At 34.4% G+C, this 19,550-nt stretch overlaps 1 pseudogene; it reads right to left on the minus strand.

Moving 5' to 3' along the window:
* LOC120157298 overlaps nt 1-19,471 on the minus strand; it is a 77,384-nt pseudogene extending 57,913 nt beyond the window's left edge.
* Between the last annotated feature and the right edge of the window lie 79 nt (nt 19,472-19,550).

Below are 19,550 nucleotides of genomic sequence, written 5' to 3' on the forward strand. Positions count from 1 at the left end.
TTTCAATTATTTCTCTCCCAAATTATCAACTATCAACTTAATAAAGGTATGTTCTTCTCTAAGTTAGTGATGATATGTAGTTTATAGCTCGTTTGTTTAGTAAATTAATTTACAATTTGTAGAATGAAATCATCTAATGTTGATCATATTTGGATAGATTTGTGTTTTGGAGGGTCATGGGAGAATGTTCATGGTGTTTTACGATATATGCCTTTACCCATGAATCTTCAACTAAAATTCTCATTAAAAAAGTTAACTTATGAAACTCTAATGTTACGTGTTGCAAAGAAATTGAATTTAGAGCCTCTAAGTGGATTTAGGTTATCTTATCAGAGAAAAGGTAAAGTTTATTTGTTAACCGACAATGAAGATTTTGAACGATTCATTGCTTACATTAGTGTTTCGCAAGAAGATGATGTTACATTGTATGTTGTTGAACCTAGAAGCAGTGAAGTTGGGTCGGTAGCGGGTAGTAATCAACTAAGTTCTTCAACCCCAGTTTATGGTGCTCACAATGTACAACGTTATTATCAACCTCAAAATTTAATGGTTCCACCACAATTTAATCACCAAGAAAATTTTGTTTCACCACATTTCCAATACCAAACACAATATCAAACACAATCTCAAAACCACAACCTTTTCCTAATCCAAATCCCAATCAACTTTTAGCACCAAATTTTGGTTTTCGTATTGACCAGTTAGACGATGATGAGCCAACAGAAAAAATTGTGAGTACTAGTCAGTATTCGAAATTTGATCTTGGTTAATACCCGGACTTTGATCTTGGTCAATACTCGGATTTTGATGATGTTTCAGAAGAAGAAGAAACAGACCCTGCGTGTAATGATTTTGATATTGGTCAATACCCGAATTTTGATGATGAAACAGCCGCTGCCGAGGAAGATGTTGTTGATGATAATAAGGAGGAAGTTACGACTGCGAATGAACATGTTGAACATCCATTCTGCAATTCATATAACCCTGAAGAAGAAGAAGAAGAAGAAGAAGTCCCCGAAGAAAAAAAAGAAGAAGAAAATGACACGGGAGTATAACTGGAATATGCCAGAATTACTTCAGATACCAGAAGAAGAGTTGGTAAAGATAGCAGTTGATTGTTACACAAAAGTTATTCGTATCAAGAAAGATGATTGTTTTGATACAAAGGAAGACTTGAAGATAGCTTTGTATACGAAATGTGTGGAAGATGGCTATCAACTAAAAGTTAACAAATCAAGCAAATATTGTTTCGAAACAAGGTGTATGATTGACAAAAACTGTACGTGGCGTATGATTGCAAAGAGGATAAAAGATTGCGAAATGTTTCAAGTTAGGACTTTTATTGATAAACATACATGTTCAAGAACCCAAGTTTTTCCTCATCATAGACAGGCAAACAAAAAGGTGTTGGGTGGTTTTCTGGCTGAGTTAATGTTTTTGAATGGCAGGGTATATCGGGGATGTGAAATTATGACTGACATGAATGCTCGGTTCAAGATTAGTATCTCATATTCTCAAGCTTGGAGAGCCAAATGTTATGCCTTGGAATTATTGAGTGGGTCACCAGAAGCATCGTTTGCACAACTGACGGCTTATTGTCACAATTTAAACCTGAAAAATCCTGGGTCGGTAACTCATATCAAAACAGATAGAGATGGACGCTTTGAGTTGTTGTTTATCGCCATTGGTGCTGCAGTTAGTAAATCAATATAATTTTGTTGACTAATTTTTGTTAGTTACATTCATTTCACGTTTAAATGATTATATTTCTTGTGTATATTATTTTGTAGATTCGTTCGTTTATTACTTGCATACGGCCAGTTATTATAGTTGACGGAGCACATTTGAAAGGTCGATACCTTGGAGTAAACTTATTAGCAGTAGCCATGGATGCTAACAATGAGATACTGCCAATAGCTTACAGGGTTGGCAAATCTAAAACCTCTGTTTCATGGACATGGCTTATGGGGCATCTTAGGGATTGCATAGGTCCTATTAGTAATCTGACAATAATATCCGATAGGGCAAACTCAATTAACAACGCTGTTAGAAGGTGTTTCCCAGATGCTTTTCATGGACTTTGTGGTGTTCATTTGTACATAAATCTAAAATTAAGGTATGCTGGTATAAAAAATCACAAATGGACATACTGGAAGGCTGTAAAAGCTTATCGGGAAGTGGATTTTAATAAGCATATAAATTGTTTAAGACGTGTTTTGCCTCAATGTGCTCAAACATTAGAATATGTTGGGTTTGAAAGATGGTCAAGAGTATATCAACTTGGAGCAAGATATGGTTTCATGACGTCTAATAGTGTAGAATCAATCAACGCTCTAAGTCGTCATTCCCGAAAATTACCCATTACTATGTTAATGGAGTTTTTTTGAGCCTCTATTCAACAGTGTTACTACAATAAAGGAAACCATGCAGGTATTATTTCTTTAAATTCGTAACTTATCATATTTAATATATATTTTACTAAGTATTATTTATTTAAATTTACAGGAACATTGGAACGTCGTGTTACACCATGGACTGAAAAAAAGATAACGAAATGTGTTGTAAAGTCAACATCATGGAGAGTTGGACCATGTTCAAACACTTTGTTTGAAGTATTGGATAATAACTTAAATGGACTTGTCGATCTAAATGCAAAGACGTGTAGTTGTATGAAATGGCAAACATCTGGTTATTCGTGTGGCCATGTTATAAAAGTTGCTCTTCATCTAAACCAAGATGATTCAAGCACATACGCTATGGATTGCTACACTACAGAAGTATATCGACAGACTTATGCCGAGATTGTCTACCATATTCCACATCCTTCTGAGTGGGACATACCAGATGACTTACAAACAGTTTTTCCACCAGTCATGGACAGCAAGCTACCTGGCCGACCAAAACATCACGATCGTATACCGTCTAAGGGTGAAGAGAATAGGATATCAACATGTAGTCGGTGCAAGGAAAGTGGTCATACAAGATTGACCTGTGGATCACCAGTGCCATCACAATCATCTTTTCTTCTACCAAAATATGGATCCTCATCAAAATCCAAAGCTCATATGGTGCCAAGCAAAAGAAAATCAAAATCAAAATCTCAATCACAACCGGCTTCACCTTTTGGGACTTATTAACTTAGGTGATTTTTAAATGCAAACGTTGTATTATGTGTATTTTATGTGTGAATGCATACATTTTCAGTTAGACATGCATTAGTAACTTGAGTTTGAACATTGCTATGACCTGTTCAATTGTTATCACTTATCAGATTGTTGTCTTTTATCTTTTTCAGTTGTATTTTATGCAGTCAAATATGCAACGTGAAAATTAAATTCGCAACGCAAAAATCGCAATGCGAATTTGACTTTCGCAACAATCGCAACGCGAAAATTGCAACGTGGATTTTACTTTCGCGTTGCGAATTTGACTATCGCAACAATCGAAACGAGAAAATCGCAACACGAATTTGACTTTCGCGTTGCGAAAGTGTACCTTCAACAGGTCTTTTTTACCTTCAACATAATGCAGATTGAAAATTAAACAACAAATCAATTAAACATTGTTGTGGGTACATTATTTGAACATTGTTATGGGTACATTATTTGAACATTGTTATGGGTACATTATTTGGAAAATAATGTTCCGGAATTCGTTAGAAATAACCCTTTTTCATCGGATTAATTTCGTTGTTGTGGGTACATTATTTGAACATTTTTTTAGTATAAATTTGTTGTGTATCTATCTCTTCCATATGAGTACTTTATTCCCACCATGTGACAAGTGTGACAACCCCATCAACTCACAACTCAGCTTTGAACTCAATCAATATTGTCTTTTAGGTTGATGGTTCATAAAGCATGTTACTTGAACAGTATGAATCAATTATGCAATTTCCATGTTCAATTTAATACTGCATTTCAAATTCATTTCATATGTAATTGGAGTTTGAATTTAAATTTCAATTTGAGTTTGAATTTCAATATAAATTTCGGCTCCACTATAAATATTAGCCTGAGCCTTTGTTCCATCCAAACAACAACTTACTCAATGGAATAACTTAGCCAATATGCATGTTATCATTGATTATTCCTAATTTCCATTGTTTTTTTTCAACTTTAAACGCGAGGGAAATCCCGACCATCGTAATTTTTGGTTAACAAGCAAGAAGATTGGATATCCGAAGAATGTCTTTCGGATACTATCCATTTCAGTCAGCTCACTGAGGTAGGTTAACCCTAAACCAAAACTGTCTTAGCCAAACATACTTGATGTAGAAGCAGTTGTAGATTTAAAATCTCAATGGTGATGCATTTGGTTCTCAAACAGTTAAAGCGTCAGAAACGTTTCGGACGTATGATCTGGGTGGTATACGGGAAATGCAACAAATGGCAACTAAAAATCCCGATAATTGGGGGCTACAACTTGTAATAATAACAAAAACAATTGAAGGGTACACATGTATAAACTGCCGATACTTTACTAAATTAACAATGTAAACGGTAAAATTCTACCGGTGCAATGGTAATAGGCGTACATGACAAGCGTCTCAACTTGTCATTTACGGCTATTTTCATTATACCGGAGAACTTTTATCCGTTTACATTGTTAATTGTACCGGTACTTATGCTTTACATGTGTATCTTCCATTATTCTAACATTATTATTAAAAGATCTAGCGTTTAATTCTCGAGAATTTTTTGATGCATTTTGTTGCAATACCCGTGTACCACCCAAATCAAAAGTCCGAAATACTTCTGATGCTTTAAATGTTTAAGAACTAAATGGATCACCTTCAAGATTTTAAATATGCAGCTGCTTCTACATCAGTTATGTTTCTCTCAGACTGTTTCGGTTAACGGTTATCCTATCTTCATGAGCTGGATAAAATGGATAATATTCGGAAGGCATTTTTTTTTTTACATAATTTTATTTCTATATAATTTTTCAATGATTTTTCTCCCACATTATCAACTATCAACTTAATAAAGGTATGTTCTTCTCTAAGTTAGTGATGATATGTAGTTTATAGCTCGTTTGTTTAGTAAATTAATTTACAATTTGTACAATGAAATCATCTAATGTTGATCATGTTTGGATAGATTTGTATTTTGGAGGGTCATGGGAGAATGTTCATATGGTGCCAAGCAAAAGGAAATCAAAATCGCAATCAAAATCAAAATCCCAATCACAACCGGCTTCACCTTTTGGGACTTATTAACTTAGGTGATTTTTAAATGCAAACGTTGTATTATGTGTATTTTATGTGTGAATGAAAACATTTCAGTTAGACATTCATTAGTAACTTGAGTTTGAACATTGTTATGATCTGTCCAGTTGTTATCACTTATTAGATTTTTTGTTGCGATTGTTGCGAAAGTCAAATTCGTATTGCGATTGTTGCGAAAGTCAAATTCGAAACGTGAAATCGCAATGTGAAAATCGCAACGCGAATTTGACTATCGCAACGCGGATTTGACTTTCGCGTTGCGAATTTGACTTTTGCGTTGCGAAAGTGTACCTTCAACAGGTCTTTTTTGCCTTCAACATAATGCAGATTGAAATTTAAAACAACAAATCAATTAAACAAGCAAAAAATAAGAATTATTTACACATCAATTAAACAAGTCAACTTTTACAAATCAATTAAACAAGCAAAAAATAATTCTTATTTCCTCATCAATTAAACAAATCAACTTTTACAAATCAACTTTTACAAATACATCAATTTCACGCAGACATTTGTTTATGTACAAATACATCAATTTCACGCAGCTCACTTCAGGATTAACCTGCAGAAACCAAACATTTGCTCAAACAACACTTTCTACACATCTAAAACCAACAAACAGCAAATTATTGAATTCTATGTACTTAACCAAACATTTTCAAACCAATAAAGAGTATATATGTTAACAACACTTGCTCAAACTTACCAATTGTTTATGCACACTTTCAACACGCAGATGCAAGTAGGCAGCGTCTCGCATATATCACTCTAGCCATAAAATGCTGAAACCACAAGCCTACTGCACCTCTATCTCTATCTGTGGGAGGTAGAAACTGTTTACTTCCTGTTGTCAAACGTTCCAAGCACATGCCTACGAGAAAACCATAATCCCCTCTGGCTCCCTACGTTTGTTTGTGGCGCGGTCTCGTCTCTGATCATTATAACTTTGAACTTCTTTGGCTTCTTGTTTCCAGAATTAGTCCAATAATCAATCGCATCCAAGTATTTAGCCAAATGTGCGCTTCATCCCTTACAAATAATATCTCTCAAATCAGACAATGGTATGTAATTCAACATGTTGTCATATACCATTGTCTTCAGGGATGGGAGCTGAAGCTCGACGAGAAGCCAATGACGACGTTCCAAAACAGAGACAAACACCTGCAATCATAAATAATAATTCAATTGCGCACATCAAATTTTTATTTATGAACACCTTTAAAATATTCAAAAATAAATACTAACCTTATCGACCTCCCACCACGCAGGATAAAGTTTAGCTTTTCCATTACCCAACACATATGAAGTGTCTATCTGATCCTTTAAGTGAGCTACGTGAAAAGACGTCGGCATAATAGTCCATCGCGTATTTTTTATTTTCTTCAATTTTCTTATTATCAGAAGACGTGACACTCATGCATCAATATGCTGTTTTATAAAAAATACATATATTAGTGAATTTCATAAATTTAAAAAAAAAATTAATCAAAATGTAATATAAGAAGAATATAAGACTCACCCCCCCGGTCGAAATAGTCATTGTCTTCAACCCCTAATAACACACCCCACCAAGATCGATCAAGAAACAAATGCATATCATCGTCGAGCTTGCATATATCAGCGTAACACCCCTGGCTCAGCTCATGTAGATAAAAATCAACTACGGTCTTAGCCCAAAGGGTATTATCTAGAATTGTGTCCGGTAGTGTTCTCCTCTCCACTTCAGATACCGGAATGGTACTGACTGGTAACTCATACGAAAGCCAACTCTCATCCATCATATTAGGCACTTGAGGGGGTTTATCAATATGTCGACATATTATGTCATGTGAATCGGGCTCTCGAACGGTGGGAGGGACCTCTTGAACGATGACAGGGGCCTCTTGAAGGATGATAAGGGCCTCTTGAACGATAGGAGAGGCTTCTTGAATGATGACAGGTGAATCGGGCTTCTTCTTACAGAATCTTGGCACTATTGGGGTGAACGGTGACGTAATGGCACGTGCACGACGTCTGATGCGTGAACCCCATCGTGCAAGAAAACCCCAACGTAAAGCATCTACCTTATCGGGCCGCTAAAAATAAATTAATACATAAATCAGTAAATAAACAAATAAATAATGTCGAAAAAAAGTTATTTGCATATAGTATTAAACAAACTTACCTCATTCTGCAATGATGCAACAATCTCACGTAGAGCGGCTACCTCATCACGTAAAGTAGATACCTCACCACGTAAAGCACCATTGTCATCACGTAAAACCTCTACCTCACCACGTAAAGACCATACCTCATCACGCCATGCACCATTGTCTTCACGTAAAGTACCGACCTCCTCACGTAACTCCCCTAACTCATCCCGTGGAAGTGGAGAACAGGGAGATAAATGTCGTGGCATCTTTGTCGGTCGCCTATCATGAGGTGATGATGGAGAAGAGGCTCGATGATGTGACGGAATAGGTGATGGCTCTCGTTGTGGAGGTGTATAATCGGCTCGATTAGGTGATGGCTCTGGGTAAGGTGATGGCTCTCGAAGTGGGGGCTGCTCATTATCCGTGCCATCAAAAAAATGCTTACTAGCTTGCCACCAATCAGTGACAAGATCAGCCTCTTTGGGTGTCAACCTCTGTAATGGATAATTGGCCTCCTAACAATATAAAAGCTCAAACAAAGTTAAACGTCTACTAGTAATAACTTGTTTACATATGGTAGTATTTGTGTTAACTTACATTGTAACATCCGCAATACCGGGTTAGTGACCAAATTGTAAAGTTTCAGAATTTGGTGACTAAAGTAGAAGAATGAAAGAATTCAATGATTATTTGAATATATATTGAAGGTTATTTGGTAATTATTAAAGGAAATTAAGGGTATTATGGTCATTTGACCAGAAAGATTTTTTATAATTTTTTTTAAGGGTAATAAGCACGTATGAAGAAGAGTCCAGAGCATTCTTCAGTCTTCTTCTTCCTCCTCTCCACCGTGAAGCTTGGTATAAGGTAAGTGAGTCTTTAGTTGGTTAATTCTTTCGTTTTAAAGCTTGTTTTGATTCTTGGGATATTAAGAAAGATTAAGGAAAGCTTTAGGGGGCTTAAACCTCAAAGATTAACAAGTTATGAGAAATTAAGAAAAATGAGTTTTTAAGTGAATTTTTGATATGGAAGGAGTTAATAGATTGTGAAGTTGAATTTGACTTGTCAAGGATTAAATTAAGAGGTAGGAAGTGTTAGAATTGGAATTAGAACACATTGGAAATTTGGTATGATTTTTGAATCTTATATGAAGATAGAATTTTGAGGTTTAAGATGAAATAAATGAATATAGATTGGTTTAAGTATATGTACTAGAGTTAAGGATGAAAAGGGGATGATATATGAAGTGTTTGAGAGGAAATGAAGTAATTTTCGGGTTGAAAATATGATTTCTGGGCAAGGGGAATCGGTACCCATTCAAGGGGAACCGATACCCCTTCAAACGAACAAGAATTTCCAGTATGTCATAGGGGAACCGATACCCCCATGGGGGGGGAACCGATTCCCCCTAAAGGAAAATTGGGGATATGGATTTAATAAGTTCGTTTAAATTGATAGTATCCAATTACAAGGTGTAAGTATCTAATGATGGTCTCGAAATGTACATTTATGTAGATTCTACGCATAAAGCAATTCCGGAACGTTTAGCAAGTAAGATCGATCAAGGGAAAGATAAGAGATTGGAATTGGCTAGTGAGGCCAGGTGAGTGCATATTAGTTAGTTTATGGTGCTAAATGGAAACAAGACTTGCGACAAGTCTATTTCCTATGTTGGAATGCATGAATATATGATTATACGTATATGAATGACATGAATTGTATGTATGCATGAATATATGTGTTGACATGGTTTTGAATGTAATGTTATGAGAAGTATGTGCTATATAGGTATATATATACATATGTGAAACTGAACTATGTGACTGCATGAGAAAGATATGAGCCATATGACATGATATAGGTGAACATGAGAAAGCAAAGTATGAGATATAAACTATGTGATCATAGTAAAATATAATTATATTTTTATATGATAAGTGAAATAAACTGGATAATATTGATCTATAGGATGAAGTGAAAATAGTACACCAACTAGGGGATTTGAACATAAATGATAAGATGAACGTATAAGATAAGCTAGATGGGAAAGATTCATAGGTTTAAATAAAACTATAACACATGGGTTGAATGATAGAAATTTGTGAAGTTATATGAGAAGATTATAAGAGCTATAAGAAATTGAATTAAGTAACAGATTAGATTATATATAGAAATAATAAAAGTGAGATATGTTTATAAGTCTGCCCTAGATGAATACGAAATATAAGAGTGTTATATGATTTATATTAGGATAATCTTGAGGATATATATATATAGATAGATATGAAATGAAATGAAATGAAATGAGTTATATGAATACCCAATTATGTGATGAAATGGTGAATTACCTGAACATGTGAATATATGTTTAAGAGAAGGCATACGATTAAGATATAAGCAATGTGACTATAAGTATATGTGCTTTAAGTGATATGACTTATAAGTATTTCTATTATAATGTTACATGATATGTTATGTATGTTAAAGGAATTATGTGATGGCATAAGAATTGATAGGAAATATATATGTGAAAACAAGTATATGATACGAGACAAACTTATGACTATAAGCTACGTGAAAGTGTTCTAGGTGTTTCGATATATTATATGAAGTATATGATTTTAGGTGAACAAGATATGATAAGTATGTTTATATGAATAAAGGTGATTGGATGAGAAATGATAGAAATTATAGGAAAACATGACATATGTGACATGTGAATTATATGGAAATGATCTACGGGTAAGTGAACTACGTGACTATGTGATCATATGAAAAGAAGCTATGTGATACGTGATATGTGAAAGTGAATTACAAGTTTATGTGTATATTTGAAATGAAATAAATGATAACGCCCATGTTATGTGTCATGAGAGCTAGGGGTATAGTTGGCATGCCAAGAGTCGAGGGTTTATTCGGTTCTTTAGGACATATGTATATCCTTTGGAACCTGTGTGAAGTCTTGAAAGACACATACTTGATCCATAGTATATGTATATGATTCTTAAGGAATTCTACGTGGTCCTTATGGACATCATTCTACGGGCACTACGGTGCAATTCTACGGGCACTTCGGTGCAATTCTACGGGGCACTTCGGTGCATTTATACGAGCTGTGGTGACAGCATAGTGCACAACCTCTATAGACTCACATATCGATAGTTCTCACATATGTACATGGGCTAATCCAGAGATATGAACAAATATAAGTTAGTGGTATGATAAATGCTATAGAAATGATATGATATTGTGTGTGTATAGTGTTTGATTGAAATAGTATGTGATTATATGATAAACTGTTAATGATGAATTATGTGTATGCATGTATTTACTGCAATTATTCTGATATGATTTTATACGATATGAAAAATGCATGAACTTGCTGTAACATGATAGAACAAACCATGCATGTATCAATATAGGTTTTAAAGTGCATTATAAGTGGTTATGCCTCACTAAGTCTTCGACTTAGCGTGTGATTGTTTCACACGTAGGTTTCGAGAAGAGTAAGGAGTGATGCGGAGCAAGACAGGTCAGTTTTCCTTACCAAAAGATCAGATCAGAAATATTTGATAAAGTATGTTTTTGGTTATGTATAAAGTGTTGGCATGTAATAAGTCATTAAGTACGAGCACTCTGATAAAGTCTGTATTTTGTTTTAAATAAAGTTTTAAATTTCCCGGGATTTTTCTGAAGAGTCAAGGTTTGAAAAGTCAATGTGACACTTCGGACTCGTATTCGGGTCGGATACGGGTTGGGGGTGTTACATTTAATGGTATCAGAGCTATGGTTTAGCCGATTCTCGGCATAAACCGAAGTCCAAAAGGTCATAAAAGGTGTACATGCCAACATAGATTGAAAAATTTCTGATCTGATAGTGTAAGGAATACGTTGTCTTGCTAATAAAATAAGAATAGTTTAACACAGTAGAAATCCGATCGTGATAATTTCGAAGTAAGTGAAAGGTGATATTCCTGATTGTGATAGCTATTCACTTGCCCTGGCCAGGCAGGATGAAGAGCGGACACCTCAGGAAATGCCTAGTAAGATCAAAAGTTGATTTCAGAAAGCTGAAATCATATCTGATTAATGATAGAAAATTTTCATCGTTTGGAATCGGAAAAACGATGTAGAGTAGTTTTGCTATTATGTGAATAAGATAGAATATGGTGAACGGGTGTCACCATAAGAATGTTAAAAGAGATCTAATGACGTGATGATTACGTATAGAAGAACTCAAGGATAAGTGCATCAGTGACAAGTGTATAAGATGTATATGTCAGAGCTTATGAGTTCGAAATGAAGGAATAACATTGTGTATAAGCCAGAGCGTTTATATGATAAGGATTTGCAGTTAAGACGGAAAAGTTAGCGTTGGCTAACTAGAGTATGCGATAAAAATGTACTGGAATTATAAGATTATAAGATATTGTCTGGATATGATAACCAGATCTGCAATGGATCTGGATACAGTTGCATATTTGGATCATAATAATGAGGTATAGTAAAGGAAAAGGAAGTAAGAATTTGTATATTTAAGTAAAGCTGAGGATTGATAAGAAGAGTTTGAGAATGTGTATATCGATGATCAAATTATAAGACACAGGAAGTCAGAATGTTGAGTTTGAGCAAAAGAAATTTCAGGATGTAAGAGAATAGAGGTGAAATTGATAAGTTGAGTAAGTGAATTTTTAAGATAATTTCGATTTGACAGGATGTATGTGTTTGGTTGATTAGGGTTTGTACCCTAGATTGAACATATATTATTGACTAGCTGTCAGAGTAAAAGGGATAGAATAATAGGATTGAAGGAAAAGATAAAGTTGAGTTAATTGATTATGATGTGAATTTGAATATGGTTGTATATTCTGAGCAGATAGCTATGATGTAGAAACTGAGATAAGTGTTTGCATGGAATCTTCAGGAAGAAAATACAAGTATAAGAATGATAAAGAATGAAATTATGTATAGAAATGGGTTATTAAAGTAATGAGGATGCAATGAAGATTGGTACATAAAGATGAGTATAAGTAATAAGACAAGAGTATGTGAACATGAAAGGAAATATATGATTAATGTATAAGGAATAAGGAATAAAGAAATGGAAGGGATTGATTTAAAGGTTCAGATACGATTACTATGGAAGTACATAGGACAATTTTTGATATAGACACATTGAAAAAGATTTAAAGTTGTATTTTGGTCAAATGATGACGAAATACAAGTTTGGTATGGTTATAAGGTAATTAAAGTTTGATAAAGAATTTGATTGATTAAGGATTTTGAGTGATAAGAACTGATGCTATTGGTTATAGGATAAGTAACATGATAAAGATGTCTAAAGGAAAAAGGTAGTTGAAGAACTAAGAGAAATAAGGATTAAGTAAAAGAAGTAACATAAGAACATTAGAAGATATGTTCTTACTAAGTTGTTTAGTGAAAAATTCGAGGACGAATTTTTTTAAAGGAGGGGAGATTTGTAACATCCGCAATACCGGGTTAGTGACCAAATTGTAAAGTTTCAGAATTTGGTGACTAAAGTAGAAGAATGAAAGAATTCAATGATTATTTGAATATATATTGAAGGTTATTTGGTAATTATTAAAGGAAATTAAGGGTATTATGGTCATTTGACCAGAAAGATTTTTATAATTTTTTTTTAAGGGTAATAAGCACGTATGAAGAAGAGTCCAGAGCATTCTTCAGTCTTCTTCTTCCTCCTCTCCACCGTGAAGCTTGGTATAAGGTAAGTGAGTCTTTAGTTGGTTAATTCTTTCGTTTTAAAGCTTGTTTTGATTCTTGGGATATTAAGAAAGATTAAGGAAAGCTTTAGGGGGCTTAAACCTCAAAGATTAACAAGTTATGAGAAATTAAGAAAAATGAGTTTTTAAGTGAATTTTTGATATGGAAGGAGTTAATAGATTGTGAAGTTGAATTTGACTTGTCAAGGATTAAATTAAGAGGTAGGAAGTGTTAGAATTGGAATTAGAACACATTGGAAATTTGGTATGATTTTTGAATCTTATATGGAAGATAGAATTTTGAGGTTTAAGATGAAATAAATGAATATAGATTGGTTTAAGTATGTGTACTAGAGTTAAGGATGAAAAGGGGATGATATATGAAGTGTTTGAGAGGAAATGAAGTAATTTTCGGGTTGAAAATATGATTTCTGGGCAAGGGGAATCGGTACCCATTCAAGGGGAACCGATACCCCTTCAAACGAACAAGAATTTCCAGTATGTCATAGGGGAACCGATACCCCCATGGGGGGGGAACCGATTCCCCCTAAAGGAAAATTGGGGATATGGATTTAATAAGTTCGTTTAAATTGATAGTATCCAATTACAAGGTGTAAGTATCTAATGATGGTCTCGAAATGTACATTTATGTAGATTCTACGCATAAAGCAATTCCGGAACGTTTAGCAAGTAAGATCGATCAAGGGAAAGATAAGAGATTGGAATTGGCTAGTGAGGCCAGGTGAGTGCATATTAGTTAGTTTATGGTGCTAAATGGAAACAAGACTTGCGACAAGTCTATTTCCTATGTTGGAATGCATGAATATATGATTATACGTATATGAATGACATGAATTGTATGTATGCATGAATATATGTGTTGACATGGTTTTGAATGTAATGTTATGAGAAGTATGTGCTATATAAGGTATATATATATACATATGTGAAACTGAACTATGTGACTGCATGAGAAAGATATGAGCCATATGACATGATATAGGTGAACATGAGAAAGCAAAGTATGAGATATAAACTATGTGATCATAGTAAAATATAATTATATTTTTATATGATAAGTGAAATAAACTGGATAATATTGATCTATAGGATGAAGTGAAAATAGTACACCAACTAGGGGATTTGAACATAAATGATAAGATGAACGTATAAGATAAGCTAGATGGGAAAGATTCATAGGTTTAAATAAAACTATAACACATGGGTTGAATGATAGAAATTTGTGAAGTTATATGAGAAGATTATAAGAGCTATAAGAAATTGAATTAAGTAACAGATTAGATTATATATAGAAATAATAAAAGTGAGATATGTTTATAAGTCTGCCCTAGATGAATACGAAATATAAGAGTGTTATATGATTTATATTAGGATAATCTTGAGGATATATATATATAGATAGATATGAAATGAAATGAAATGAAATGAGTTATATGAATACCCAATTATGTGATGAAATGGTGAATTACCTGAACATGTGAATATATATGTTTAAGAGAAGGCATACGATTAAGATATAAGCAATGTGACTATAAGTATATGTGCTTTAAGTGATATGACTTATAAGTATTTCTATTATAATGTTACATGATATGTTATGTATGTTAAAGGAATTATGTGATGGCATAAGAATTGATAGGAAATATATATGTGAAAACAAGTATATGATACGAGACAAAACTTATGACTATAAGCTACGTGAAAGTGTTCTAGGTGTTTCGATATATTATATGAAGTATATGATTTTAGGTGAACAAGATATGATAAGTATGTTTATATGAATAAAGGTGATTGGATGAGAAATGATAGAAATTATAGGAAAACATGACATATGTGACATGTGAATTATATGGAAATGATCTACGGGTAAGTGAACTACGTGACTATGTGATCATATGAAAAGAAGCTATGTGATACGTGATATGTGAAAGTGAATTACAAGTTTATGTGTATATTTGAAATGAAATAAATGATAACGCCCATGTTATGTGTCATGAGAGCTAGGGGTATAGTTGGCATGCCAAGAGTCGAGGGTTTATTCGGTTCTTTAGGACATATGTATATCCTTTGGAACCTGTGTGAAGTCTTGAAAGACACATACTTGATCCATAGTATATGTATATGATTCTTAAGGAATTTTACGTGGTCCTTATGGACATCATTCTACGGGCACTACGGTGCAATTCTACGGGCACTTCGGTGCAATTCTACGGGGCACTTCGGTGCATTTATACGAGCTGTGGTGACAGCATAGTGCACAACCTCTATAGACTCACATATCGATAGTTCTCACATATGTACATGGGCTAATCCAGAGATATGAACAAATATAAGTTAGTGGTATGATAAATGCTATAGAAATGATATGATATTGTGTGTGTATAGTGTTTGATTGAAATAGTATGTGATTATATGATAAACTGTTAATGATGAATTATGTGTATGCATGTATTTACTGCAATTATTCTGATATGATTTTATACGATATGAAAAATGCATGAACTTGCTGTAACATGATAGAACAAACCATGCATGTATCAATATAGGTTTTAAAGTGCATTATAAGTGGTTATGCCTCACTAAGTCTTCGACTTAGCGTGTGATTGTTTCACACGTAGGTTTCGAGAAGAGTAAGGAGTGATGCGGAGCAAGACAGGTCAGTTTTCCTTACCAAAAGATCAGATCAGAAATATTTGATAAAGTATGTTTTTGGTTATGTATAAAGTGTTGGCATGTAATAAGTCATTAAGTACGAGCACTCTGATAAAGTCTGTATTTTGTTTTAAATAAAGTTTTAAATTTCCCGGGATTTTTCTGAAGAGTCAAGGTTTGAAAAGTCAATGTGACACTTCGGACTCGTATTCGGGTCGGATACGGGTTGGGGGTGTTACATACATCATTCATCGTCGTATATGGTAATAAATCTTCCCAATCCAACAGTCGGATCCTCCTCCAGGAAATAGTCCTCGGAATATCATTTGAATTTTTGATTGCATATGTCTGCATGCTGGGAAAAGCCTCAAATATCCAAATCTACAAACAATATAATACACAAACATTAGTAATTGTTAAATAATTAATTATAATTTTGGAAACATTATATAGAAATTCTTACCTTAAAGGCCCAAATAAAGCCTGCCAAAGTGTATTTGGAACCATGGCCACGCAAACTTTTTTCGGTCCTCAAAGGCAGACGATAACTTTTTCCAGGTAGCTTTCCATAGATATGAACCCCATGGAAACAGGTTTCATGCATTTTGGTCCTCTACCAATAATATTAAGTCCTCATAAATAGGTTGTCTGGCCTCTTTGCCTAAAAAGTCGGCATGTAAAAGTAATAAATGGCATACTCGGACAACATCGAGGTCATCCATCTGAGTACAACCATCTTTAACAAATAATCTTTTCAAGTCATCGACGTGTAAACTCGGCTTCACCTTTGCCAGCTCAAGAAAAAACCGAGATAACCATGATGAGCGGGTGATATGACTAGTGTACCGACCTACATCATCGTGTCCGAAGCGTAGACCAATGATTAAGCAAAACTCCTCCCGCCCAAAACAAGTGTACGCCGGAGGAAAATGAAACCATATCTCTTCATCACCACGTTGTATCCTCTCGGGTAGATCGTTAGTCATGGTATGAAGAAACAAATGGGTCAACATAGCATATCCACCCGGATGTTGTACTTTCAGCCATGGCCCGAAGCAAGTATCCTCAAACAATTTTCTTTGTATAGGTGTAAGCGTCGACGCAATTGTAGTGGCTAGGCTTAATTTATTCCTTAAGGTCAATGAAGTCGAAAAAAATTTCTACAAAAACAATAAACATACCAAGTTAGATATACCAAAAAATACAAATTATACACTATAAACAGACATGATATTAAACAGTGAAAACAAATCCAAATATGTTTCAAACTTGCACGGTATTCACCCAAGTCATTATTCTATCATAGTTCACAAAATGCATCAGATAACATTCCAGAAGTAAACACTTATATAAACATTTAAAAGGACAACAAATAGGTTTAGTGCAGGTTCAAGGACAACATAAAGAGTAGTAGTTTATTCTTGAAACTTAAATTCGCAACACTGTGAAGTTAGTATTTGTCTTTGTTTTTTGGTTGGAGTAATGCAATTCATTCAAGTTTCAATTTGCAGAAGAATAATAGTTTCTGAAACTTAAAATCGCAACGCGAAACTAAAATCGCGTTGCGAATTTAAGTTTCAAATAGTCTTCTGCAAATTGAAACTTGAATGAATTGCATTATTTCAACCAAAAGACAAAACAAAGACAAATACTATAAAGACTAAATAGTTTAGCAGTATTGGCAGCAACCGAATGAATTTACTAAGCAATCTAAGTGAAATGGTTAATCTATTACTGAAATTACCAGTAAATTTATCATCAATTTAAATATGAAAAATCTAATAATAATACAAAAATTTCAAAATAAAATAATTAAAAAACTAACCCTCGGTGGTTGATTTTCCATTTCTGACCGTGAATGGTTGTGAGGGTGGCTCTGAGAGATGGAGATAGATAGATTTCGTCGGAGATGGGGACGGATTTCGTCGGAGATGGGGACGGATTTCGTCGGAGATGGGGACGGATGTCGCCGGAGAGAGTGAGAGATAGAGATGGGAATGAGTTGTGATTTAGGATTTTAGGTTATGATTTACGATTATATTATTTACATTTGTGTTGCGATATTAATATTGTGTTTCGAATTCGAAAATAAAATTCGCGTTGCAAAAATAAACGCGCTTTGCGAATTTGACTTCTGTGTTGCGAATTTGACTTCTGTGCTGCGAATTACGGATTCACGTTGCGATTTACAGATTCGCGTTGCGATTTACAGATTATCGTAACGCAAATTCGTAAAATCGCAATGTGATTTACATATTCGCGTTGCGAATTTGGAAACTAGGTTGCGAAATTAGAGTTCACGTTACGAATTTATTGGTCATTTTCGCAAATCTAAAAAAAATTGGTTAAAATCGTATATTATAAGGCATTTTCAATCACTGAAGTTATTTTCTCTTATTTTTATATATCATGATAGTGAGAGATACATATACTTACACTGATGATCAACATGAAAAGAACTCTAATTATTTCGGAAATAATCTTATCCAAAATAATAAGAATTGTCAAATACCTAAGAATTTGAAGGGAATGATGTTCCTATTATTTTATGAAAAAAATAGATATTATTAGTAATAAATTATTATCGCTAGACAGAAATGACGATAAACTAAACATAGAAATACAATTTTTGAAAAAAATTATTCATCTGAAAATGATGTTTTCCGCTCAAAGATCCAATGAGAGCTGTAAAGAAGAGTAATGGTCGAAAGAGAGAATAGCTGCCATTGCTCTTCTACCTGTGGATTGGATATATGTTTTGTGGGTTCTTGTCACCCACCGCAGCGTGTTAAACCCTAAACCATGTGAACTAGAGGATTAGGTCGAGTTTATGCCACCGTAATTCTAGTTCTGATTGGACAAAATCAGGTTATTCGCCTTTCACGCTTGACTTGGAATTTCAAATTTGATTATAGCCTCTCAAACCTTTTTCGGGTTATTGCAATAATCACCTAACCATCCATGTAATTAGTTGCAGCTTTCAACCTCTCAAGAAATCTTCAAAATACTTGGCAAACGATGATTACATGTACTCATAATATGTATTTAAAGGGGGGGGGGGGACAATTGTAGAATATGATCTTTAAGTTTTTTAAACATCAATTATCAAACTATTGGTTGTAGCCGCTCCGTTGCGGTAACCATTGGCTTGATGAAGCCTACAATAATGTCGTAATTGTCTATCATGGAAGACCTGAACCACATACAGAATCAACTGTATTGGCTCCAGATAGTGCCCTCAATCCATTTTGAATCTACAAGATCAAACAGATATAATACAGATCAAGGTGAAAAGGAAAAAGAGGGAAATCAAATCCTACATTGCTCAGAGTAATGAACACCACAGGACCTGGAATGACTATGAACATCAAGTTATCAAGCTTATCAGCTCCGAACACGAAAAGGGGGAGTTCTGAAATTTACCCAACAGATGTATTAGCAACCCCTAAAATTAGGTTTGAAGGCCGAATCGAACCAGACAAGACCTAGCAGACACAACCAAATACCCCCACCCTCTGCCTTCTTTGTCCCCCCAAAAGCAGCGAAGAACAAAAGAGCTAAGAGGTTATAACTAGGATAACAGGATAGTAGAGGAGATTATGTCAATTAGAGATCAAATTATTTGAACAAAATGAAGCAGAGTGGTACCTGAAATTACCTGTCTCTATGTGCCAAGGTGGACTATTGGCCAGCATTTAACTCCAGGATCCACCAATGTTCCTACACGAAAAAGGCTATGAAAGCGGCTTTCATAACACAAACCTTATTTCAGGG

This window comes from Hibiscus syriacus, unplaced genomic scaffold (genome assembly GCF_006381635.1).
Source record: "Hibiscus syriacus cultivar Baekdansim isolate YM2019G1 unplaced genomic scaffold, ASM638163v2 tig00111239_pilon, whole genome shotgun sequence".
In the NCBI taxonomy this organism is placed as follows: domain Eukaryota; kingdom Viridiplantae; phylum Streptophyta; class Magnoliopsida; order Malvales; family Malvaceae; genus Hibiscus; species Hibiscus syriacus.